The 27,956-nt window shown below is 42.2% G+C and overlaps 1 protein-coding gene and 1 long non-coding RNA gene across 20 annotated transcripts in view; one reads left to right on the top strand and one right to left on the bottom strand.

Moving 5' to 3' along the window:
• The window catches only part of RBFOX2 (RNA binding fox-1 homolog 2), a 303,671-nt gene that overhangs the window by 99,428 nt on the left and 176,287 nt on the right, over positions 1-27,956 (bottom strand). The gene's annotated exons all lie outside the window — the stretch shown is intronic.
• LOC110205720 (uncharacterized) lies at positions 8,167-20,887 on the top strand. Its single transcript, XR_002323670.2, has 3 exons — positions 8,167-8,249; positions 8,928-8,975; positions 20,682-20,887. It is a non-coding gene; the product is annotated as an uncharacterized LOC110205720 (long non-coding RNA).

The following is a 27,956-nucleotide window of genomic DNA, read 5'->3' on the forward strand; positions in this document are numbered from 1 at the left end:
AACTGTTTGATTAACTGAATCCAATCGCATTCTAACTGAATCATTCTACATTAGTCACACAAGTAACAGGGAAACTCACTCCAGACTGATTTCAAGGGAAGGCCAGTCTGAATTAGAGATTATTTTAATGCTATTTTATTACTATAATTAAAGTATATAACAGTAACTTGACCTAGGTCTGATTGAAGTCCTTAGGGGAATTCCTTTAATGAATAGACTATTCTCAATTAGAACATCAATTATCGGTATGTACATGTCTGCTTTTCCAGGGTTCTGCAGAAGTTTATTCTCTTAGGCTAATTAGGCATGGTAACTCCTACCTCTATCCCAAACTTAAAATATATATATATATTATATATATATATATATATATATATATATATATATATTGCTTATCCCAGTGATTTGCATAGCAACAAATTTCTTTCTTGACAGATCCAGAAAAGGTAACTTTTAACTACTAATTAGCAAAAATTCCAACCTTGGGAACACTGAATTAATAATAAGCCTTTATGTTATTCACTCTGGAAATATTATTTGCACTCACCCTCCACTGAAGCTTGGGCAACTGAATCTAACATATCATTCTGATCAAGAGCAATAAAAGGGGAGGGGGAGCTGGGAGAGATGATGTGACCCACTTACGAAGAAAGAATAAATAATAAAAGCATCCGTAAAGACTTTTTTTGAAGACTGTGCTAGTAATAAGAATGCAAAATACTTGGTTACCATGGCAATAAGCACTCCAAATAGTGACTATAATGGAGTGTAACTCTTACCTCCCTACTTAGCGCATGATTTGAGGCTCCATTTGCCAAAAGGATACTATTGACTGAAGTTTCGCATCACTATTTTGGAGCACTGTTACTTTTGGATTTCTTCTCACGGAAATGAATAATTTCCTGTCCTTTTGCTGTCTACTTTCTCACTTGCCAGGGAAAGACAGAATTATCTTAAGAGACAGCAAATTGGAAAGATGTAGTCCTCAACCTATATTTCATATTACAGTTGTTTTCATCCAAGTTGTGTCATAAAAAGGGGAAGGACAAACCAAAATAATGGGATCACTAGAGAATTATAAGACAAAGGGAAATAGTTTAGCAATAAAACATAAATGCAAGCAGTCTAGACATTCCTACTTTGAGCCATGGTGTAAGTCAGTCATTGAAAATGAAACTAAAATGGTGACAGATTCTTCATCCATGTGCCTGTCTACAGACGTAGCTGCACTCAATCCTGGTTGGTATATGTTACCAATGTGCCCTTTTCTGAGGGAGCCAGAGCCCTCCTAAATAGTCAACTCTAGCACATGATCTGTTCTTAAAGTGTTTTCTCAGGAATGTGACCATTCAATTCCCAAGACAATTGGAAAGCAAAGACATTAAATACTTTGTGCTCCTTGCAATCCATGATATTTATAATCAACAATCCAGAGACACTCTCTGAGGAGGTAAATGGGTAGTGAAGACAGGAAAGTAGTCACCCTACCCCAGTGCCTTATTTCCCGGTTCTCCCCTGTGACCCTGGGGAAAACAGTCTTCCTATGCCTAGGTTTAGTGTTCTGAAGAGAAGATACTAGATCGTTCGAGAATGTGCAAACACTAGGTCATCAGTCACCAAATAAAGTTATAACTTTCAGAACCTATATCAAACAAAAGTTTGGCAAACTGAAGTGTAAAAATTAAAGCAACATACTGATAGTGGATGTCAATAATTTTGATGTGGCTGATTTCACTTTTTTTTTTTTAAACAAGAACAGGCAGATAGAAAGTAGATACAAAAATAACATAGATATGCATTAGGAACTGCAGATGAAAGGTCTGACCATAAATTCAAAGTATTCTTATTCATGAGGAGACTCACTAAAGTAAAAAAGAAACATATGATATTATATTAATTTCTAACTTTTGAGGGCCATACAAACAATGAAAATGATGCAATCAATGCCCTTCCAATTATAATGGAGATTTCTATATAATTTTAGCCTTCCTTGAAAGAACATGTTGGTTACCTCCGTTCCTTTCATAGCATACTATAATAGCTAAAAAGTAAACTACAGAAAAGAGAGAAAAAGAAATAAGAGAAATTAGTGTTTTGGTTTTTTTTTAAATCAAAGCTAAAAAGGATGGGATACACCTACCAGTCTATTGAACACTAGGAATGTAAAACCAATCACTTCATCTGTAAAGGTTAATAAAATAGACTGCGTTCACCTACAAACTATGAATGATGTTCATTCTCTAACCCCTAGTCCATATCCAAAGTGACTAGCATGGATTAAATTAACTTTGATCCCAATTTCAAGAAAGAGCTCTCTCTCTCTCTCTCTTTTTTTTTTAATTGAGCCTGAGATTAGTTTCCATAAGAACGTCATAATAGGCCCTTATCTTCAGATTGCATAGGTATTTCCTTAGGTCCCTCTGAACTGGACTGTGGAAAAAGCATCTGGTACAGTATCTTCAATATGTATACCAGGCTTTTACAATGCCTTTTTTAATACTGAATTTTAATTCTACTTCTCTTAAAACTCAAGTTCCTTTCAAAACCCCTGGCATATATGATTCCTGTTACTAAAAATAGCCTTCCTTCTAACTTCTCAGTGTTAGAATCTTACCCATCCTTCAAGCTCAAATTCCACCTTGCTGAAAGAATCAAACAAGCACAGAATCTCAAAGCTGGAGGGGGGACCTCAAAGGTCAACTAGTCCAACTTGGGGGAATTCCCTATATGTCATTCCCAATAATTAGTCAGAAGTCTTTTCTTCTATGTGGCCCATTCTAGATCCGGACTTTGTCTATGACGTTTTCCCTTACTGCCCATACATTTTTGGACATGACCAATGTAGGAATTTGCATTGCCTGACTTTACATTTTTATGATAAGAGTTTTCTTTTTGTCCAACTGGGGAAGAGAAAATAGATGTGTTGATTTTTTAAGAATTAAATAAAAATTTAAAAAAATTTTGAGTACAGGGTGGTATCATATTACAGTAGGTATTTGATATACTGATCACTTTCTTGTGGTTAGCCTCAAGAAAGGACTGAAAGAAGCTTAGCTAATGGGTTTTATTTCTGCATTTTATGAATATGTAACTGGAATCTCAGATATATGGACATACAAATGGCAATTATAAGAAAGGTAACCAGATTCTGTAATTAGGGAGAAATTAATGTTTGTTTGTTTGCTTTTAAATCTGAGGTAAACAACAACAACAAAAAAAAACTGATTAAAGTAAAAAGGCTGTTAAACATAGTTTCCAAAAGATGGGGTGAACTCTGTACCTAGAAAACTGCATGAGAATGTCTTTGTTTTTTAAAGAACAACTTGTTTGAAGTGGTTTAGTTGTAACATGGCAGGAAAATACACTTTTCCCCCAGGGATCTAGATCAGAGGTGTCAAACTCACTGCCTGATGGTCACAATCATCCAGAAAAGGCCCTCAAGTACATAGGAAAGGTGCTTAATAATTCTTGCACCCTTTCCCCTTCCCTCTTCCCTACGAGTCTAAAATAATCATTTTCCAGGAAAAAGTCAAGCAACAACACGTATGAAAGCAACCACTACGATACATTCGATATACAGATATTAATTCTTAGGGACGTTACCTTCAACTATAAGAAATGGTTTGTTGCATTAGTATAAGAAGCAGGGTGTTAAGTGTGGAAAGAAAACCAGTTTTGGAGTCAGAGGCCTTGGGTTTGAATCTTGACTTCTATTTCCTACAAGTGTGACCTGGGGCAAGTCACTTCTCCTTTCTAGGCCTCAGTTTCAGCCACTGGTAAAATGAGATTAGACTAGATGACCTCTAAATCTTCTTCCAGCTCTGATTTGTTATGTTCTCAAGTCCTTTCAGCTAGAAACTCTATGACAATAGAAAGTGATTTCCACATTTCTTCCAGTGCTTTGCACAATGCCTGGCACACAGCAGGCCTTTAATAAATGTTTGTTGATTGAATACATAAAAGAACTGTCTAGGATATAGGGGAACGCGTACTAAAAGAATCAGGAGGACCAAGAGGATACATTTCTACAGAAGGACGAGAGTGTACTGCAGCAGCACATACGCTAAAATGGACAGATACAGAGATTAGCATGGCTAAGGCATGTCAGGCACACAAATCCATGAAATGTAGTACACTTTTTAGGGCCAACCTGGAAATTTGTTTTGTGTGCCTATCCATATTTCTTACAAGTGTTCTATTTTTCTTTCTTTTTCAAGGAAGGGGTAACGGGTAGAGAGAGAAAATAGATTTTTGTTCATTGTAATAAATTAAATTTAAAAAATAAAAAGAATGAAAGACATTAATTTGTAATTTAGGACTAACTTTTAATACAGCTATTAACTTCATTACCATATTTGGTATTTAAATATTGGATGAGCGGGCACAGATATATTTCAATCTGCCATGATGGAAGAAGTGTCGACATTGAGGAGATCACAGCTCTACTCATGTATCACAGCATTAAAATGAAATAAGATTATAGTCACAGGTCCCTGTCTCTCAATTTTGCACAGATTAAGTGTTTCTCATTACATAATGTCATTCGTTTGTTTGTTTTTTACTTTGGAGGCGACTGGGGTTAAGTGACTTGCCTAGGGTTACATGGCCGAGGCCAGATATGAACTCTGGTGCTCCCGACTCCAGGGCCGTGCTCTATTCACTGCATCATGTAGCTGCCCCATTCCCATTACACAGTGCCACAGGATCTTTCAGGAACTAGACTGAACTAAGGGGTCTGTTTCCTTTGATTTTCTAAAAGCCGTGAGTGGACAACCATGCTATGGAAGCAATGACCTTTGAAAACTGAGCATACATGAAGAGAATTTAAGACTGTAAATCAAACCTGATCTGATATATACTGAGTGGTACCTCCTCTTTACTTCTGCTAAGTGGAATTAGTTCACAGAAATGGTTCTTTTTTCAGTATTAATGTTTACGGCAGTGACAGCTCTTGAAACCATGTCACATGAAGAATGGCAGGTAGAAATGAAGATGCATTAACCCAGAGAAGATCTGGGGAGGCCTGAACAGCTCTCTTCTGATATGTGAAGGACTGTCTTGTGCTTTTTCAATCACACAGGTTTTATGACTGCAAAAGGCGGAGCTAGGAGCAAGAGGAATCAGTGACAGGACAACAAATTTCAACCGAATGTAAAGAGCTTTTTAGCAGAGAAACTCAAAATGGAAGGAGCTGCCTCAGTCACTAAGGGCCTTCAAGCAAGTGTCAGATATGAGAAACTGAATTAAATTACCTCTAATGTCTTTTCCAACTCTAGGATCCTACAACCTTAAGTTTCCAGTTCTGGGGTTCTTCACCTTTTTTTGTATCAGGCTGCCCTCTGACTTAGAAGGTATAACTGAAATCAATGAACCTTTTCTCAGAATGTTTTTAAATACTATATACAATAAAACCTATCAGATCATAAAGAAAACCAATTTACTAGAATAGATATATATTTTAAAAAGTTCACAGACCCCAGATTAAGAACCCCTCTTCTAGATGGTAATGGAAGTACAAGTAATAATCTGAAAAAAATGGACCCAATGAAGTACAATGGCAAGGATAACATTATTGACTACCAGGGCAACAGGACAAAGGTTCTATAATCAAAATAACTGTTGATCATAAGAGTTGGAAAGTATTTACTATCACAAGAAAAAGTATATATTTCAGATATTAATGTATTTGATTGCAATGATTCTCTAGTCTATGTCACTGTCCCAATTAAGAATGAAGAAAATGAGTCTCAGAAGATTCAGATTAGGTAGAAAGTAACTTTGGTAGACCAAGCAGCAAGGATGAGACAGGTTCAGAATGTGGAGAAAGGGTGGATGGCTGGGGAGCTTCAAAGCTCTGCATGACTGTAAGACTCCGAGAGAGGAGGTAGGGTGGAATGCCTCCAACAGCATGAGAGAATATTTGCAAAGGGAGAGGAAAGGAGAAACTCTAGGAGAAAATCAGGCTTTCTGGTTTCTCTCTTCAGCTCAGTCTGATGATTGAAAAAGAGATGTCCAAGAAGGGGCCTAAAGCACTTCACGAAAGAAAGCTTAAACGAGTATTCTCCACAGACAGTTACTCGTCAAAACAGCGATGGACTAAAACCTCTCAGAAAAAGGACTCTCTGGACATGAATCAGCGAAAGGTAAAGAAGGAGAGATGCGAAAATAAAAACCTTAGGTGTGCCCAGCGACTAGGAAGGAGAAGGGCAGTCATGACCTTGCTATCATCAAACCTGCCACTCCTTTAGTCAGTCCACAAAAAATAAGCAAGTGCCCACTATGTGCCAGGCAAAGAAAGTCAGAATAAAGTCCCTGCCCTGGAGGGCACATATGTAATGTGACAGGGGAAACAACAGGCTAACAAGCTCCAGACAGCACCAACAGGAAATAACAACAGAGAAAAGGTGTGAGAACTCAGAGGGACTGTGAAAGTGTTCCTGTGGAGGCTAGGAGGTTAGCTGGGGCGAGGCAGAGACAAGGAAGGAGAGCATTCCAGGAATGGGGACAGCCAGGGAAAATGCCCGGAGCCAACAGATGGAGTATCCTGTCTGAGGAATAGCAAAGAGAAACGGGGGTGGGGTGGGGGTGCCCAGGGGACTATTCTAGGCTATGAATGTTTTCTGTTAGATTCTGAAGGTGACCGAGAGCCACTGGAGTTTGTTGAAAATGAGGCTGACATGAACAGATCTGCACTTTGGGAAACTCACTTTAGCAGCTGAGTGAAGGAAGGATAGTCTGGAGGAGAGAGGGTCACGGCAGGGAGACCAAACAGTGGGCATAGTAATGTGATGAGGGCCTGTACTAGGGTGTCAGTGTCAGAGAAGAGAAGCAGCGAATGTGAAAGAGATGTTAACAAAGCTAAAACCAACAGGCCTTGGCAACAGATTGGACTGGGGGTGGGGAGTGGGGTGAGAGGAGTTGAGGATGACAACTGGGTCTGGGGTCTAACGGACTAGGAGGATGGCGGTGCCCTTAACAGTAATAGGGAATTATGGAAGGGGCAGTTGGCTTGGGGAGGGAGAGTATGAGCTCAGCTTTAGACGTGTTGAGTTCAAGATGTCTAATAGGCAGTTGGATGTGAGACTGGAGGTCAGCAGAGAGATTAGGGCTGGATAAAGAGCGCTGAAAATCATCAGCATAGAGATGATAATTGAATCCACGGGAACTAACGAGATTACCAAGTAAACCAGAGTAGAGAGGAGGGCCTAGGACAGAGCCTTGCAGGACACCCACCGTTGTGGCCTGACCTGGAAACCCAGCCAAAGAGACCAAGGAGTGGTCAGACAGAGAGAAGAAGCAGGAAAGAGGGGTGTCCCCAAAACCAAAAGAAGACAGTATCAAGGAGCAGAGGGTGAACAGCCATGTCAAGGACTTCAGAGGTCACTGAGAAACGGCCATTAGATTTGACAACCACGAGATCACAAGTAACTCTGAAGAAGAAAGGAAATAGAGGCACCTTCTGGAGACTGCCTTCTTGAGGAGTTTAGCCACAAAAGGCAGGAGAGATGTGGGACCACAGTTAGTGGGGACAACTGGATGAAGTGGAGGTATTTTAGACCATGGGGAGCCATGGGCAGATTTGTAGGCAGTAGGGAAGCAGCCAGAGATTAAAAATAAATGAGAGTGGGGATGACAAAAGGGGCAATTCGCTGGAGGAGATGGGATGGAATGGGATCCCTTTAAACGTGAACAGTAGCTGCAAAGTGGGTTCCTAACTTACCTGGTCTCTACTGTAAATGCAGAGGAGATGAAGGAGAGGCAGTGGAAAAGGGGCAGAGAAAAAGGGGAAGGGAGGGAGAAGTTTTTAATGAGTCAGAGAACAGCTTGATTTCATCAGTTCACCATTGATGGAATTCTCAACTTCTCTTCAGGAAAGATGAGGCAGCCTGCAGCAGAGGCCGTTTTTAAGTCCCTGGCAAAGAAACAGTTACCCCACAAGATGTGGGGCAGTGGAGGAAAATACAGAAAAAAACAGAATCTCTGGAAAAAGTGAGGCTGCTTTTGGTTCATTGTAAAGGCCATCAATTAGTCTCCAGGCCACAAACTCCACCACCTTCCTGAGTCCCGGGCAGCGCACAGCGAGTGGGTGCCAAGGTAAACGGAGCTGGCTGGAGCTTCCAAGAGGAGGGGACCGAGGAGGAGGGCTCCAGAGAAGAGAGAGGAGGCCTGGGATTACAAAATGGAGACTGCTGGAATCGCGGAAGGAGTCCCAGAACCAATGGAAGGGAGGATGCCAGGAACCTGAAAGGGTAAGCAGAGCCTCACTGCACACCACTCCTGATTTCTAACCAAATGAAAATGGAGGAGGGGTGGGAGGAGACAGGAAATAAGTGGGGAGGGGTCTCTGCCTTCCACTACCAGGCTGAAAGAGGGAACCTCAGCTGCTCAGGTGAAAGACCTGGGCCCTTTGGGCTCAAAAGAGGACAGGGCGAACAATGGACCCGGAGATTCCTTACAAAAGCGCACACTCCGAAGCTGCCTCCCACCACATGGACTTCCTCAGCCAGCTGCTTAAAGAGACAGCGACCCCTTGTCCATTCTCCTATATTCTGAACACCTTCTACCACCCCCCCCTTTCCCCTCCTTCAGTCCTGATGGGAAACAGATTCCTAAGAAAATGCCAGCACGGCACTAGACTAGACAGTCCAAGAAAGGGAGGGCTTTGTGTTCCACAGAAACCAGCAATCTTACTTTCCATTAGAGGACAGAAAAAAAATCCATAACACATCCTGTAGATATTTTTTCCTTTCTGCCTAGCACTTTCCCTTTTATCTGCAATTAGCACACACCACATGGAGCCAGGCTTCTCATTCATTTTCACTGATTTAGGATCGAGGAGATCAGGTCAGGGCATTTTCCATTAATGGACTAGAGCTCAACTTCTCATCAACTATTTTGGGTTTTTTTTCTATTTTTACTTAACTCAGCTATGAGAAGACCTTCTCTCTTCCCATCCATCTGGTAGACCTGCAGAGGTATGATATGGTTTGTGTTTGTATTGTATTGGTATGTTTGTATATTAGAAGGGGGGAAGAGGGAAATGCTTCCTATAGAATTTATCTGACTGAAAAAAATGAGGTGCCTGATCCTCTCTCAGATTTGTCTGACACTATATCTTTAAGTATTTCCCAGTTCTGACATTCTATGACTATGCAACGAATAGAAAACTTAGCCTTTAAGTCATATTGCAACTGCCATGGGTCAGTTTAGCATCTGTCCTGCTAACAAGCTCTGATGAGCTCTGAGCAGTGCTCCCTTCTATTCAGAAATCATTTCTTAAATACACTGACTATCCTTTTCCACCCTCCAGAAAGTCATTCTTTAATAAAGAATTTTAAAGGGAGAGTGGAGGAAGGGGACAAGAGAGTTCAGCAAAACTAGCAAATCAAAAGAGTCTGACATTACATGTTATGTCCCATGTCCTCTAGTCTCCCAATACAGAAAAAATAATGTCAAAAACCACACATTATAGAAAATACACAATACTCATAAGAAACCATGAGACAGTCTTCACTTAGGAAGAACAGGCCTTGTTCACTACTGACTTTGCAGAAAACCACAGCAAATAGTCATAAGTCTAAAACACTATACCTTACACTGTGGAAATCTATTTGAATCTCTTCTTCCACTGAGAAACTAGGGACTCCTGAAATCATGGGATCTGTAAATGCAAAGGTTTCATCTTGCTACGCAGTAAAAATAGTACGTTGAGAATGAAAAACACCAGGCCACGTAAGACCCCAATGGACACAATGAACAATTCAACCTGACAAACCTTAACTGTGCAGCACAGATCCTATTTGTAAACGCACCCCGGCAAGCCCTTCATCTGGCAGGCCAGTATCAGGACATGACCTCCTGTGCCGAAGAAGTATTGTTACCTCCTACAAAGAAGAGGAATCCAATCCGGCCCATCTTGCTTAGACTTATGTACATACAAAATACAAATACCAACATGATCATGCTTCAAGGTCAACTAAAACCTGCAAGGCATAGGATCCACCAGCTTCTCACTTCCAACATATAAATTTGGGATGGGCAAAGTTTCTTTCAGCCTGTTCTTCAGTCAAGGTCCAAAGAAATCTATATTCACCAGAATTCTTTAAAGTAGAGGTTCCTAACCTGGAGTTCATGTTTCCTTAGTAATTCTACATATTTCATTTTATGCATTTTAAAAACATGATTCTGGGAAGAGGTCTACTAACGACAGCCAAATATGTCCACGATACAAAAAAGTTAAGAAATCCTGCACCAAACCCTCTTTTTGGGTTCCACTCTCTCCCCTGCCTTCACTTCCCATCTTTGGTTGGTTTTGTTTTTTGGTTTGTTTTTTTTTTTTTTAAAGCTCACTGATGGTTAAGGTCACAACATATCTACTACAGTCACTGTGTTCTAGCTATGGCCCATATATGCATACGTGTGTGTGTGTGTGTGTGTGTGTGTGTGTGTGTGTGTGTGTACCTCTCAGTTCAGCTGAGAAGTCCTTAGTAATGAAAATAGTGAGGCAGAAGTGTCCCAAAGTCAGACAGCCTTCAGTAATACCTGAGAAGGGACAGAGTTGTTAGAACCGTTACCATCTCTACTACAAAGACAGCTAATGAAAATGAAATGAGGCTCCAGTGTTGTTAAGCAGGTAGTATATTCTCCAGCACCGGAGTATTCAAAAATAGGTTTCCTCTTTTGTGGGGGATTTTAAAAGGTAGCATTTAACAACAATGAATTAGATTCAAGATAAGAGGATATGTATAAGAAAGATTAACATATTCCAAGGGCTCTCCTCTCCAAGCAGAGAATATTCCCCAAAGGTTTACTCTTTCCAAACAGCACTGCGGGGCATTATATAACATTTAACGGAACAGGATTCCAGCTCCTACAACTACAGGGCTATATTCTCCCTCCACCATTGCTGGCCCCCCCCTCTCGCCCTCCGGTGGTGACTAGAAGAGGAGAAAAGAGAAAGACAGAAAAGAATACCCCAAAATACAGCGATCTCCTTAAATAACGAGTATTGGCCAATGAGGAAATCTTCCTACAAAGCAGAAACCTGTGCTAGCACTAAAAGCCATCTGTCTCTCATTTATGCTGCAAAGGATTTCTCCCCTAATAAAGCACAACCCCACTCCTAAAACTCTATATGATGAAAGAAAAAGGATTGGACTTAAGGGTGTCAACAGAAGGATGGGAGGTGGCGGTGACATTCAGTTTGGTATCTGTCCGAGAGGATACATTAAAATTCTGGTTCATAACAACTTGGCAGAGTCTAAGGGACACTGGGCTTCTTCTATGTCTCCTTCACACACCTTCCAATGCCAATGTGACTGTCAGAGACATAAACACCTGTTCTCAGGTTCGGGAACTAAGGCTCTGGGTAGCTCAGCTACACCTACACGGTCCCACCAGTACCTATTCAAATATTTAGCTAGTAAGAGCATGATGAAAATGAACCCAATTCCTCTCCAAGTCTGCCTTTCAATAAGCTGTTCAGAGGAAGACAGCATAATTTCACTGCACAGAATCTGATTTCTCCCATCATGCAAATTCCACAGTGATTCCTGAAATGAAATCTCTCCCTTTTCCCATTTCATGGCAGCCTACAAGAATCCCTCCATGCCTCTGCAGTCCCGCTCTCCCTCCCTCTCAGAACCAAGACAAAGAGGTAGACAAATCCCCACAGGGTCTTTCCTGAGCTGCAGCTGCACAGCACAGGAAACAGGAATCTGCTATGGAGCAGAGGGAAGGGGGAGAAAGAGGGATGCACACAGACACACAAATGCGCACATGCACTCATGACCCAACACACACACACACACACACACACACACACACACACACACACACACACACACACAGCGTAGCTTAGCCCACCCAAAGTAGCCTCATGGAAGAAGGAAAGCCCTGGCAGCATCCCCCACCCACTGCCCTCCATACGGCCCCACACGCCTAAGACTTGGGCGAGAGGGAGAAAGGCGTTCCTGGAGGAAGCAGAAGGCTTACCTGAGTGACCATTTTCTTCTTCTCCATAAACCAAACGGGGCAGAGGACTAGGAAGAAAACAAGCCTTCCAAGCGGCCGGGGCGGGCACCAAGCACCACCTCGGATCTGCCTTTCAACCCCCCACCCCCCCCCCCCAGTTTGGACACGTAAGGGTGGGTAGTTTCTATCCCTTTATTCCGCTTTCCTTTCTTTTTCTCGCTAGTGTTTCTTCCTTTCTTTTCTCTTCCTCTCTGGCAGTCTCTCCCCCTCCTTCTTTCTCCAGCTCCCTCCCATATCTCAGGCAGATGGCTGAAGGAAGCCCCACCCCCGAATGCCTAAGGTAATTAATCAGAGCAGGGCCCCACCTCCTTCTCCTCTCCCCTCCTCCTCCTGGCAGGCTGACATCTCCAACTCCAACACACACATAGGGGCCTGCTCGAGAGTGGCAGTCGGGAGAGGGAGAGGGAGAGGGAGAGGAAGAGAGAGAGAGAGAGAGGGAGAGAGAGAGAGAGAGAGAAAGAAGAGAGAGAGAGAGAGAGAGAGAGAGAGAGAGAGGAGAGAGAGAGAGAGAGAGAGAGAGAGAGAGAGAGACAGAGAGAGGAGAGAGGACAGAGAGGAAAGCAAAAGAGAGAGAGAGAGAGAGAGAGAGGAGAGAGGAGAGAGAGAGATGGGGAGAGGAGAAAGAGGAGGGATGGAAGGAGGGAGGAGGAGAGAAAGGGGGGAGGGGGGGTGGAGAGAGAGAAAGAGAATGCTCCATGCGCAGGCGTGTTTCCTTATGTGTGTATATCTATGCAGAGGCATTAATTACACAGCACTGGAAACATACATAACAGCTTATAATAGTAACAAATACAGATTAGAAGGAGCCTAGGGTTCAATACTGGACCATACAAATAAATGTATGTGATATATATACAAAGCAAGAAAATATATTTTCACTGAGGCTGAGTTTGTAGATGTGGTAGATTTCATTCAAGACAAGAAGAAAAGAAAGACAGGGCTTGAATGATTGTTGACTGGGAGGTTATTCAAGGCATGAGGGGGTGTACAGAGACAACAGCAGGAGTATATTTGATCCAGGAGAAGAAAAAAAAAAGACTAAAAATTCCCCAACAGGGAATACAGGAAAAGGGGGCATGATTTTAAGTACATTCTGGCCCACTCAAAAAAAAAAATCTAAGGCGTGGGTTGGGGAGCAGTAAAGAGGAAAAGAACTCTGGATAACAGTGATTTTTAAAACCCTAAGCCATGCAAACCCCTCAAAATTCCCACATGATTCCATTCCATCCAGAAGATTGCCTCTTCTATCATCTCCCTTCTTTTTTTCTCCCAGGGCTACTGGAGGTTTCTCTGCTGCCTACAAATCAACCGATAAACATTAAGCACAAACTATGTGCCAGGCTCTGTGTTAACTGCTGGGGACACAAAAAGAGGCAAAAGAGAATCCCTGCCCTCAAGGAGCTTACAATCTAACAGGAGAGACAACATGCAAACAAATACGCACAAACAAGCTACAGAGAGGACAGATGGGAAATAATTAACAGAGGAATGCACTGGAATGAAGAGGGTTGGGGAAGGCTTCCTGTAGAAAGTGGGATGGATTCTAGTTATTACTTAAAGGAAGCCAGGGAGGTCAGTAATCAGAGTGGAGGAATGGGGGACAGCCAGAGAGAATGCTCAGAGGGGAGAGATGAAGTCTCCCCTGTAGGATCTTCACCCAGGCCCTGGATGTCTGTTCTGGGCCCTCTCTCCTACTTCTTTGGTGATCTCATCAGCTCCCATGCATTCAATTATCATCCCTGTGCAGATGATCCTCAGATTTATTTATCCAGCCCTAAGTCTCTGACCTCGTCCAGCACAGCCAACTGCCCACTGGACATTTCTAAGTGAATGTCTCACAGACATCTTAAACTCAACATACGCAAAACTGAACTCACTGTGTTTCCCTCAAAATCCTCCTTTCTTTTATCTTCCTGCAGTGGGCAACACCATCCTTGCAGTTCCCCTGCCTGAAACCTAGGGATCAGCCTTGACTTTCTCACTTTCTCTCTCATCCCTCCTTCCCCCCAACCCCAAAGCCAATCCGAAGCAGGGTCCTACCAATTCTACCTTTCTTTACTTCAGGGATATACTACTTACTTCTCCTCCTACGGCACTGCTACCACGACGGTGTAGACCTTCATCATCTCAAACATGAATTATTGCAATAGCCTGCTAGCTGGGCTCTCTACTTCAAGCCTCTCCCCACTACAGTCTATCTTCCATCTCAATTCTCAAAGGTATCTTCCTAAAACACAAGTCTACATATTACCCCGTTTATAATCTCCAGTAGCTCTCTATTACCTCCACAATCAAATGTAAAAATCTTCTGGTTTTTAAAACCTTTTATAACCTTAATAACTTGGCCCCTTCTTCCTTTTCCAAGTCCTTCCTTCCATCCACATACTTCCATGAACCAGCAAAATGGCCTCCTTGAGGTTCCTCCTAGAAGACGCTATGCCCTTATTCTATGACACTTAGTATTCAGCAGTGCTCAGCACACAATATGCACTATACAAATGTTCATTCCTTTTCCTTCCTCTCACTGCATTTTACTCGTTGTCCCCCATATCTGCAGCTTATCTCTAACTTCAGGTTTCCTTGAAAGCGCCAATTAAAATCCTACCATCTACAAGAAGCTTTTCCCACTCCTCATTACTGCTCTCTTTTCTCTCATTTGTATTATCTGTCATATTATGTTATTATATAATGTATTAATATATACATATTATATATTATATATTATATATGAGAGAATTATCTCTCGTTTATATTGTCTGTATCTTGTACATAGCTGTTTGCATGCTGCCTACCCAATTAGAATGGGAGTTGCAACTCAGCCTGATGGGACATCCTGTGCCCTCGCTCCTAAGAAGGCCACAAGGCTGATGGCTCGGGAGGGCGTCAGAGCTCTGCGGACCAAGGCTGATCAGGTCTCTCCACTGAATAGGCCAGCACCAACATAGCTGAGCCTCCAGGAGCAGGCCAAAGCCCCCTGCCAATTGGTAGCACAACTGGGCCAGTTAGTGGCTGTTGCACTTCTTGTATGGTAGACAGAGGGAGACTCAAAAGTGAGTTCCTAGAGGGCCAGGGACTGTTTCTGCCTTTCTTTGCATCTGCAGAGATTAGCAATGTGTCAATAATGTTTATTGATTATATGTCCATTCCCTTATCTACTGCTTCTAATGGAAAAACTGTTTGAGAAAACCTCAATACCTCAATGTTTGGGGAAGGATATCTCTCTAGTTTACCTGAAATTTTGAGTTAACTGAGGATTCACCCTCTAAGTTCTCATCAATCAATCAATTAAGCCCTTACTATGTGCTAGTCACTATGCTAACTGCTTAGGGATACAAAAACAAAAGTGAAAAAAGTCCTTGCCACCAAAGAGTTGCTATCCTGCCAATTCAGGATTTTGACGGGCCTGGCAATATAATTTTAAGGGCTATTTCTCATTGGACAGAATACTAGAGATACATAAAGTGTAGCAAGTACTAACTAGCCATCCTACAGGTCACTTTCAAAACAGAAACCCATGAGGCTGGCAAATCTGTCATCTATCGTCCATTTCCTCCAGAAAAGGAGAATGGGGGGGAAACTGGTTACTTGAGGGTGGATTCCATTTAATCAAGCTTCTCCGTGTCACAATTTCTAAGCAGAGGGTACAAATTAGCAGATTCAATTGCAAATAGCCAAATAATATCTAGAAAATAAAATCCGTCATTCTAATTCATCATCATACACAAAGTTATTTACGTCCTCATGGATAACTGCTGGCCAAAACCTCTAATCTGGCATTTCAAATGGGCGCTGTGTTGAAAGACTAGAACACAGAGCATTGTGGACACTGAGCTAGAAGAGACTCCAGACATTTATTTATTTGTTTGTTTGTTTGTTTCTTTTAAGGTTTTTAGGCAATTGGGGTTAAGTGACTTGCCCAGGGTCACACAGCTAGTAAGTGTTAAGTGTTTGGTCTGAGGCCGGATTTGAACTCAGGTCCTCCTGAGACTCCAGATATTTAACAACAGTTTCCTTCCATCACACAGCTGAAGAACCTGAGAAGCAGGGAATTTAAGTGATTTGCCCAAGGTTACACAGGCAAACTTTGAACTCAGGTCATTCTATGATTCTAGATCCAGTGATTGTTTCCAAATATGACCTAGGAACGACAGAGTAATGAATCTTACCTCGCCCACTAGGTAAGGTGCTTAGGTTTTGTGAGTTCTGTGATAAAGGACAGATTCACTGAATATACTGCCGAACATAAGTCAACAGGGGAAGGGCACACAATCTCTGTAAAAGCGTCCCATCTGCTAGAAGTAAACACAGAGGACATCTAGTCCAACACCTTCGTTTGACAGATGAGAGAATTGAAGCCCACTGGCTTCTCTAACTCGTCTGATGTCAGACACATAGGAGTTAACTGGCAGGTCCCCGACTCCAAATCTAGCACTCGTCTCACTGTACAAAGCACACGACCTCTCACTGTAGGTCAGAGGAAGAAGGGGTAAGTGACCAAACTGTCACCTCACGTCTGGAGATTAAGGTCAGAGAATAGAGTACCCGAGCAATCTGAAATGCCTAATGATATCTGGTGCTATCTGCTCTTCCCCAAAAGGGTCCTGATAGAACATTAACATGAAGGACTTTCTCTTTTGCTGTATCTACACACACATAACTGGCTTAATCAATAGACTGTATTAGTTAATTTATTTGAAAAAAGGAGACAAATCAGTTTATAATTTAATTGGTCAAACCAGTTATGGGTTCATAGACAACCTGAGTCTAGTTGTTAGATTATGTTAAGTGGGAACAGTACAGCTGAAAGTTACGACAAAAGTATAGATGGAAAAAAAAATCTATTTCTTCAGAGAAAATAAAATTCCAATATAGTTCAGTAATTTCAATATGGAGTATCTTATTGTTCCCAAAAGATTTCTTAAGCAAAATCATGTACTTAATGTATTTATACACATGTACATACACACACACACACACACACACATACAGACAGGCAGATGGAGCACTAGACCTGGAGTCTGGAAGACCTGACCTCAGGTCTCGCCTCAGGCATCTGCTGGCCATGTGACCCTGGACAAGTCACTTGGATGTTACTTGCCTTAGCTGCCTCATCTGAGAAATGGGGATTGTGGTAGCACCTGTCTCTCTTGGGTTGCTGTGACAATCAAATAAGACAGTGATTATGGGAATATTTAGCACAATGTCTGGCATATTAGGTAGGTGCCACATAAGTGTCAGTTTGTGTGTGTGTGTGTGTGTGTGTGTGTGTGTGTGTGTGTATAAAACCTGAGTTCCAGTTCAGCTTCTAACAACTTGCTAACTCTGTGACCCTGAAGAAGTCACTTAACCTTTGTCTGCCTCAGTTTCCTCTGCTGTAAAATGGGGGTAGTAGTGGTACCTGGTTCATAGGGTTGCTCTTTTTTTTTTAAAGGCAATTGGAGTTAAGTGACTTGCCCAGGGTCACACAGTTAGTAAGTGTCAAGTATTTTGTCTGAGGCTGGATTTGAACTCAGGTCCTCCTGACTTCAGGGCCAGTGCTCTATCTACAAGGTTGTTCTAAGGATCAAATGGGATATCTGCAAAGTGCTTGGCACAGTACTTTGCATATCACAGGAGCTTAACAAATGCTTGTTCCTTTACCACCACAACCCCTTGAGCCTAGAGTCAGGAAGACCTGAGTTTAAATCCAGCCTCAGACACTTACTAGCTGTGTGGCCCTGCACAAGTCACTTTACCCCGTTTGCCTCATTTTCCTCAGCTGTAAAATGAACTAGACAGGGAAATGGCAAACCACTCCAGTGTCTTTGCCAAAAAAACCCAAATGGGGTTATGAAGAGTTTGGAGATGACTGAATTTCACAACAACAAAAGTATGCATTCAGCCTTGTTTCTATTTACTATCTCTTTGAAAATCTTCTCCTGGCCACATAATGTCTGAAAACATTGTCAAATGAATTAGTAATTTTGGTTCTAGAAAAAAAATAAGGTTTACCATCATATGTTAGAGCAATGATGTCAAACAGAAATGGGGGGCCATCAAACTGTACTTAAGGATCCCTGTGTGTCATAGATTAATTTAGTTTTAAAATATGTTATCTATGTTCTATTGTACTTTATTTTGTTAAATATTTCCCAATTGCATTATAATGTGGTTCTGGTACGCTTAAGTACTTCAAGAGGTTAGGTGAGCACGTGGCTGAAGGCGAACCAGTGAATGTAATCAACCCACTGTATTTAAGCCTTCCAACAAATGTCCATCCCAAAACTGAATCACTAAGAGACCGGAGGAACTGGACAGTTGTGGACAGGGAATTGATTCCGAAAAAGGAAACAAAGGGTAAGGATAAACAGGTATATTTTGCAATAGTGAAGTATAAACAATAAACAACGTGCTTCCTAAATAAGACATTAGAACTAGGCCTGGCATTAGTTACCGTTTTTATAAGTGGTTTAACACTTCTGTAAGTGGAGGAGGGAGCACACAGTGAAATCTCCAGTTCTGCAGATGGCATGAAACTCTTCTGGGTAAAGGAAAGTCAAGCAGATGGGGATAACATGAAGGAAGATCTTTCAAAGCTAGGAGAGTGGGCAGGGAAGAGGAAGCCAGGTTTCCATGTGCATAAGTGCAAAGTAATGCACTTAGGGGCAAAGAATCCAAAATACAGGATGGATTGGTTCAGAATCATCGGCTGCCATCCCAGAGCCTATCACAGGATTCAGAGCTGGAAACGACTGCCTCATTGTACAGATAACCGAAACTGATGGCCATTGAAGGGCCAAGGTCACAAACTAAACAACCAAACAGCATTTATTAAGCACCTGCCAAATACTAGGTGCTGGCAATACAAAGACAAAAGTGAATTAAAACCAGACCTTCAAGGAGTTGATATGTGGAAAAGGAAGACAAGATATATACATACAAGAGTATACAAAAGAAATGCAAGGCGATATTGTTAAGGAGGAGGTGCTACCAGGAAGGGCATCTGGAAAAGCTTTGTGGGGGTAGCATTTGAGCTGAACTTTGAAGGAACTAAAGGAAGCAAAGAGGTAGAGGCGACAAAGGAGAGCATTCCAGCCATAGGGGACAGCCTGTGCAAAAGCATGAAGATGGGAGATGTAATAGAGTGTATGCGCAACAGCGAAATAACCAGCGTGGCCCGACCGTGGAGTGAGAGCACACAAGAGGGTGATGTAAAATAATGATGACAGGTAAGGCTGGAGTTAGAATGCTCGACAAGACACAGGCCCCAGGCTTCCAGGGTCGTTTCCATGCAGACGACTCCCAGATCTAAAGATCCAGCTCCTACCTCTTCTAGCCAGAGATCTTCCATTTGCCTGCTGGACATCTCCACCAAATGTTCCACGGGCATTTTAACTCCCTGCATCCAAAACTGAACTCATCATTTTTTCCCCAAGACCTGCTTCTTTTCCCCTATCTCAGGTGATAGGACCACCACCCTTCAGGTCACCCAGAATGAAACCCTGCAGTCATTTTAAATTGTTCTCTGTCCCTCACCCCCTCACCCCATTACATCAGTTGTTATCATATCAATTCCACCTCGACATTTCTCCAAAGTCATCCTCTTCACTCATATTGCCACCACTCTCAGAGCCACATCACCACCCCCCTAATATAACAGAACAGCTCCAGTCAAATCTTACTGCTAGTTACTCCCTGAAAATGTTGTTGTCACTGTTATCCTTTTCCTCTTCTACTTCTTCCTCTCCTTCACCATCATCATCATCATGCCTCAGGGCAGTCAGGAGGTAGCACAGTGGATAGAGTGCTGGATCTGGAGTCAGGAAGACCAAAGTTCAAATCTGGTTTCAAACATTTTCTAGTCGTGTGATCCTAAGCAAGTCACTTAACCTGTCTGCCTCAGTTTCCTTATCTGTAAAAACAGGGCTAATACCAGCACCTACCTCCCAAGGTTATCGTGAGAATCAAATGAGGTAATATTGGTAATGTGCTTAGCACATTCCCCGACATATAGCAGGTGCTGTAAAATGCTTATTCCACTATTCACCTTCATCATAATTAACATTTTATACTGCTCTCATTTTTTACAATGACACTTAGAAATAGTTCTAGGACAAGCGGCCAACCTCTTTTTCTTTTATATTAAATGTTCTGTAGACTTTTGTACAAGTGAACAAAATTATTAGGATGCATACGCATCTCCTGCTGATACTCTGAAAGCATCTTTGGGACAACTTCAGCAACAGACAGGTTGACGGCATTGATGTGTATCTCTCATGCTCCCCACATGACTTTCTGTTCTTGGTAGGTCTCTGAATTTTGAACCCTTTTGCTTCCTCACAACTTGGAGGCACTTAATATAGCAATATCTATTAAAAATACTGTTCTCAAGTTTTGACAGATCCAATGTTACACCCTAGTAACTGTGGGCTACAGTCTGGGATAATGGTCTCATTCCAGCACGGTGTCTTGAGGTCTGCACCTGGAGTTTGGGAATCTGTCTCCTCTCAGCCCATGAGAGCCAGTGAGCTTCTAGTGCATGATTCTGGCTACCAGATCACTTGGGGGTCACAGTCATGCTACACTATCTTCGATGTTTCTGTGCATAGCTTATACATTGCTCAATATGCCCAGGCTCCTTACGGATAATCATGCTTCTATAATTTCAGGAACCTGGTTCTGAGGTGTCCTCACAGACTCCTCCATTCCTAAATCAAATCTGCTGGCAGTCAGCACATCACTTCTTTCTTGACATATTGTTGGCTAAGTTCATGTGGGTGCCAGCCACGGAAGACCTTTAGGTTCCACTGCTGGATCTAGGTCATTTCATCGGCTCCTTCCAGAAGTGAGCCACTATGGGTTATATCTGACAAATCTAACGGTGAGTACCTCGTTATCAGTCTTTGCTATCGCTCAATGAAATGATGTCTGCACTTTCCAAAAGTATTTCTGTAGGTTTTTTACCTGTTTGTCACCTGCTATAAGAACAGCTATCAATCTTCTTCCTCCTTTTTGGCATGGACATGCTCCCCTTTCTACAGCTGCCTCAGGGTGATGGGCCCTGTGTTTTAAATACTGTAGAAGTTTTTGATGTTTTCCAAATCTGTTATGGCCAATTTCACAGTTCTCAAAGTATAAACTACATGTTGGTCCTGTTCAGTTTTCATTACAGAATTTCAGTAAGTTTCTTAAAAGTATTCACCCACAGCCTTTTCCCCTGATATTATTATGCTCTATATGTCTCGTATGAAGGAGACTAAAGTATATGTGGGTCTTGCCTTCATCTGATGGTTTGATAATACCTCCAGATTCAAGCTGCATATGACCTTTTGATATCACTGGAGAAAGATTCCACATAAATCTGAAAGAATCAGTTATTTGTTGTACAGGGGCGCCATCCCTAGAGCTTGGTACGATTCACACACAGCAAGTGGTTAAGAAGCTGGTCTGGTTCAATTCCTTTAATACAGCAGCTGCACCGAGATGATCATGGACTGAAGGCTGAGAAGAACAGTAATAGGCTCAAATCTCCTCCCTGGGGGGCAGCTAGGAGGTGCAGTGGATAGAGTACCGGCCCTGGAGTCAGCAGTACCTGAGTTCAATTCTGGCTTCAGACACTTGACACTTAGTAGCTGTGTGACCCTGGGCAAGTCACTTAACCCATTGCCTAGCCCCCCCAACCCCCCCCCAAAAAAAATTTCCTCCCTGGAAAATATCACGTTTTACATCCACTGTTCTAGACATTACCGTTGGAAGAATGTTTACAATGAAGAACAATTTTTCATGTAAACACCAAATATTCTAGTAGTCTCACTGTGACTGAGTTTATTTTCCATATTTGTAGTATATGAATAAGCCGTGAGTGAGGAACTGAGTCAGAGGCTTTTGACAACTGACAAAGAGACTATATATTTAGCAGCCCTTTCCGGGAGCTTGTTTAATTATTATCAAGTGAATAAGTTGACCTTTATCACCCCTGGCCCTTTTAGGTCTATCTCTCCCTCTTCTGCCCAATACTGTTTTCTTGTCAGTGTTTATTGATTTTTTCCCATGACAAAGTGAGTGCTTTGTTTAAAGGACATAAACATGTAACTGGCCTACATCTGGAAGGCTCTCTGGTGTTTATGGTAATATTATGTGATGTCTTTCTTTAAGAGAGATGGGAACAGGCTTATGTTATGTTGGAGAGGAAGCTGGCCATGGGCTTTGCTGGTAATTCACGCACCACTGTGAAGTCTTTGAGTCAATAATTATGGATCTTATCTGGCCTACAGCTTTCCATTTCTGCCAAGAGGCTAGAGTTTCAGTCAAGTCCTTTGGTGAGAGTTCTGCTGCTCGTTACATTAAAGGGGTACAAGCTTTCTGGTTTTCATCTGATACAGCCTGCATTTTTGTTGTGTTGGACTTTTTGCAACCATATGGACAACCCCAAATAATAACAATTGTAATCATCATCATCATGTCTGCCTCTTATTTTGTCTAGGGACTAGCTGAGGTGGCGCCTCTGCCATGAAATCTTTCCCTTATGCCCTAAGCTGAAGTGAGAGGATCTACTTAACAGTGTTTTCAGTCTCTCTTTTGCACATCCCACCCTGCATATCATATTTCTTCATGTAAATGTCAAGTTCTTCCTATTAAATTATAATCTCAAGTGCAAGGACTGTATCATTTACGTGTCCTTGACAACTAGCACAATGCACACAGTAGGTATTTAATAAAGGTTTGCTGAAGAGAAATTAATAGTTATTTCTGAACATCTTAGATCCCCTAACAAGCTAACCTATAAGCTTCTCAAAGACAGGGCATCTGTAATTCTGTCTTCCATGAATACTCAATAATGTTGGTTGAATTTAACTGAATAGAGCAAACATCCTTATCCATTTTCCAGAACTCTGCTTGTTATCAAATACAGAACACCAATATTGAATGTGGTGGGGAGTGGAAGTCAATCCCAGGTTTAAGACAGCTGTAAGACATTCCTGCTGAATGACACCTAAGGATGAAACCATGTATACCTACAAGTAGCTGCACATCACACCACTTTTAGCTAGGCCTGTCTCGGCTTCCCTTCCAGCCACCAACCAGCCAGAGCTGCCACTGCTGTATCTGAATCTTGGAATAGAGGGCCTGGCATCCTCATGTGGAGGACTTTCCCAGGCTGTCTCAGACACACAAGTAGGTATCAACATGAAAGAAATTGCATTTCCTGCACAATAAAAACTAGCCAGTATAAAAGCTCTTCACACCACACTGCCTTCCCCTAAACTCTAGGCCATGGTAATAACAGGTTGCACGACAGTGGCATTAAATATCTTCCCAGAAGCATATCTAGCATAATATCACTTTACCACACTGGGCCCCAACTTCGTATTAACATATTGGAAGCCAAATTATAGCAAGCCCTATCATTTCCATAGCGTCCCATCCTTAAATTAAAGTTCTACTCTTCGGAATCCCTTCTAGAAAAGTGATGTGAGAGTAGAATAAGATTAACAGCTTTAATCCCTCTCTAATGACAAACAGTGCTCCAAAGAGCAATCCTTCAGCTTCTCGTTCTTGCTGCAGGGAGAGAGCTCAATTCACTTCAATATGCTTCCCTTCGATTCACAAATCGAGAGAAAACTGAGGACAAGGAATTTTAAAATTAGAACTGACAGACAGAAGCCAACAGTCCACCTAGTCTAAGTAAGGTTCTTAACCTGGGATCCATGAATTTAAAGACTATATATTTTGACAACTACTTCAATATCACTGGCTTCCTTTGCAATCCTACGTATTTTACTTTATACTGTGCATTTAAAAATATTGTGAGAAGAGGGCCAGAGATTTCACCGCACCAACTGGCCAAAGGGCTCCCGGCCATAAAGCAGCTTAAGAAATTCTGACCAAGTGCAACCTCATCTTGTTGATGAGCAAAGTAAGACCCAGAAAAGGAAAGGCCACACAGGCAATAAGGCGGCACAATTCAAAACCAGAACCTCTGCACCCGAGTCCACTCTTCTTTGTACTCTCCCCACTGCCTCTATTCCTCCCTACATTAAAATCTGATTGCAGTGCTTAATCTTTGACCAAACTTGTAGGAATCTGATCCCAATTCTCTATAAAAGGAAAGAAAAGGTTTCTTCATAACGTGAGCAGAACAGAAAAACTGAGGAACAGATTTATAAATAATAATTTAAATAATCAAGAGTAAATACTAAACAAGCCATTGTTTACCTGTACAGCTCCTTGCACGCCACACCTCCATCTCCAACAGAGGGGGAAATTAAAAGAACAAATTTATCTCCAGTGCAGCCAAGCCAGCCTCCCACACAGTCACCCAGAGCCAGCTTTTATTTTCGGTACTGCAGTATGCGGCTGACCCCAAGGGCACAACTGGTTTTATGCAAAGTGCTGTCTTCCCCCTTGCAGCATAATTATCCAGAGACCCAGTCCCTTCAGCTGGCCTCCTAAACACCTTGGCCTGCCCCCTCCCCGGTTCTTCTTCCTTCCCTTGTCAGACTCCACTTCTTGTCTTTCAGACCTCCCCTAACTCCAACCCAATCAAAACGTATCCATCCTCAATCCTATCCTGTTCCTGCAGGGCTCTGCTAGGTAAAAAGGTAATGTAATATAAGTCAGATGAATTTAGCCAACATTTATTAAGTGCCTACTATATACTGGGTACTGTTCTAAGCTCAAGGGGATCAAAGATGAAAATGGATATAAAGTAAATGGGTAAGAGCTTAACACTAGGTAAGCTATCTGGATCTTTACTAGGTCCTTATGGGTGAAGAATTGCTTGAGGGAGGATTATTTTGGTTCTTCCTCAGATCATCCCCAGTAGGCACCTGGAAGGCTATTCTACTTACGTCTGAGACTGGAGCATGGTAGAGCAGATGACAATGACAATGATGACAAAGGACGGAGAGGCAGGTGACCTGGGTCTGAGTTCCAGTTTTGCTACTTCCAACCTGCAACCTGAAGGACTTGAGCACACTTTCACCCTCCAGAAAAGGAAGGAGCAGGGCTCTTCTGGGCCTCCTGCCTCTAGATCTATGACCCAGAGTTACTCACCGAGCCTGCAAGTAAGTACTGTGCTTGGTGCTCAGTGAGCACTTGATAAATGCTAGGTGACTTACCCTCCATCTCTGTCAAGCACAAATGCTAGCCATCTCTGAAGCGGCTGCTAGACAGGCCTGGGGCTAGGCAAAAGCGCTGGGAAAACTGTAAAACCCACAGGCCTGGGAACTACGGGAGAACCAAAAGGACGGACCATTAACCGAGAGCAGAACCGACGCCAACATCTCTGCCTGCGCTATCTAGCACTTGGTAGCTGGCAAGGACCTTTTCCATCCATCCTGAGATCTGGGGAGGAAGGTTATCGCCCCACTGGGCCCAGGGGGAGAAGCTGTGAGGCATGCACACTGAGTGCCTCTGCCTCCACTGCCTGGGGGCCCCACAGCCAAACCATCTCCCCTCAGTTTTCTCAACTCCAGCAAAATGAGACCTAAATGTGGCCAAACATCCTTTCACCTCTGAATCCAAGACCCTATTATCTGTAAGCATCTCACACTATGAACTTCCCCAGAAGAGGGGCAATCCTCTGAATTTCTTTATATTCTCACTGCTTAAAGGCACAGGGCCTAGAAAACAGTAAGTGCTTGATAAATGCTGGATGGCAAATAGGACTGAAAAGGAAATAATAATACTAATAATAATAAGAGCTAATATTTATATAGTGCTGGTAAAGTGTCTTTTTCCCAATAATCCTGTGAGAAAGATGTCCCGACTGTTCCCATTCTAATAATCCCCGTAGTACTTACCTTCCAAGGCTGATGTGAGGTTCAAAGGAGATAGCACATCAAAGTCTTACATAAACACTGGCTGTCATTCCTTCCATCGTATCTTTCAGCCCTAGACCCTAGGATGCTGGCTTACCAGGTTCTTTTAAATACGATAATATGTCCCCCTCGATCATCAGCTGCTCAGACAACTGAGTTCCATCCAAAATGAGCAGTCCATGGGCTTGGCACTCAGGATCTTACACAGCTTTGCTCAGGTCCCTCAGTCTTGAGCAGCCTAGACAGCAGAAGCCATAGTAGAAACAGAGTCCTGGAGCAGAGCTCTCCATGGCTTCAGAGCTTCCCTAGGCCAACTCTAGCTATGTGTAGGGTCACACATTTGATGCCCTGGGTCAAAAATTCACTGACCTTCTTAAAGATTACATTTCCTCCTCTCTAAAATGTGGATAATAAGATTTAAGTGATCTACCTTAATAGAGTTATAAGGAAAAAACTTCATGTAGTATGGACTTTAGTACATCTTAATGAACTACATAAATTAGTGTGACTATGACCACATATATAGCATTGGGAATGACAGTTAATAAAAGTAAAGGAAATTCCCAAACAACCCCAAATGTCCCTTTATTTGGCAAAGTATACTTCATTTCAGTTTATTCATGCTAATTGAAAAATACACTTATAAAACACAAAATTGTTTCTTAGAATGCACCAAAAGAAAAACACCCAGACATATTACAATAAATTTCCCACTTTCTACCCCATGACTAGCCCTACTCTTGGTGATCTAGTAACCTGATTAAGGGAAAGGCAGACCCTGGATTACCTGGGATATTCCACAAATTAATCCATTCACAGATACTGAGAAAGGTCTAGTCTATATGCCAATCCCTTCTCCCTTCCCCATTAACACTCTAGAAAAACTGACTGGAGCTTCATTTCCATTTGCTCCATCTGTCCTCAAAAAGGTGGTGCCATCAGCAAAGTCGCCATCTGAGAGACGAGGAGGCTGGAGAATCAAGGGACTGGAACAATCTATAAATAGGGCAATCCTTCCTCTTTGGGTGTTATACTCTTATTCTGCATTTTTAATACATAAAGACTTTTAGGACTGGAAGAAAATATGTGGTCCAATCTCCTCATTTTATGAGATGAAAAATCTACCTTGCCTCTAGTCACAAGTTAGCAGCCTGGACAGAGCTCTCTTGACTCCCAGGCCAGGGGTCTTTCCACTGCCTCACAGCAGCTACCCTTATTTAAATGCAAACAAGGATCCTATAACCACTAGTTTGAGATAATGAGCTAAGCTGGACTCAATTTAGATTGCTATAGATTAATAATTCAGTTTCCTTTCATCCAATTGCAAGCCACTCTAAAATTCTCTGGTAGACATGGTGATGGTGCCCTCTACTGAATGTTACTTTTAGGAGCACAGCTTTATCCACCCAATACTACGCCTAAAGAAATAAATCCCATTTCCTAGAATGTAGTAGTTTGAGCTTTTTTATACCCATATTACCCAGTTAGATTCCTCAAAAAAAAAATGCAGGAATCTCTGCGAAGTCTCTGAATTTTTGGAGTTAAATGCCAAATGCCTTACAGGGGACCCCTGCGTGATAAAACTCAAACTCTGCCGAAGCAGTCAGCAAAAAATCTCTAGAGATCTGTGGCCTGATCTGTACCAGGCCAAGAGTGAGCTTGGAAGAATTTCGTCCCTCCGTAAAACCTCGGGCACGTAAGCCCAAGAAAATTTGGAAAAGAGATGAAAAGGTTATTCGCTTGTAACCCTTACTTTGCTTACCTGGACAACTGGATATTGATAATCCATACAATACACACCATACATAGCAAAAAAATTTCTTCTGATAAAAGACCAACCAGAAAGAACTGACAGCTTCAAGTTTCCGTCCTGCTTGTTCTGTACACAGGAACAGGGCAACACCAACAAAGAGTTGGCTCAGACCCCCAGTCTACTCCGGTGGACAGACTAACTCAGCTGAAGACCCCGATGATGGGTAGTTTCAGACCAAGCCACCCCACCCAGTGGAATCCAGCACTGTCCAGAAGAAAGACGTTCAGAAGATCAAAACACTTCTGCCAAGTTACAATCTATAGAGTGAAGATGACAGCTTTTTAATGGGCAACTGCCTGCAAGTTGAA

Source organism: Phascolarctos cinereus, unplaced genomic scaffold (genome assembly GCF_003287225.1).
Source record: "Phascolarctos cinereus isolate Bilbo 61053 unplaced genomic scaffold, phaCin_HiC Scaffold_1;HRSCAF=81, whole genome shotgun sequence".
In the NCBI taxonomy this organism is placed as follows: Eukaryota; Metazoa; Chordata; class Mammalia; order Diprotodontia; family Phascolarctidae; genus Phascolarctos; species Phascolarctos cinereus.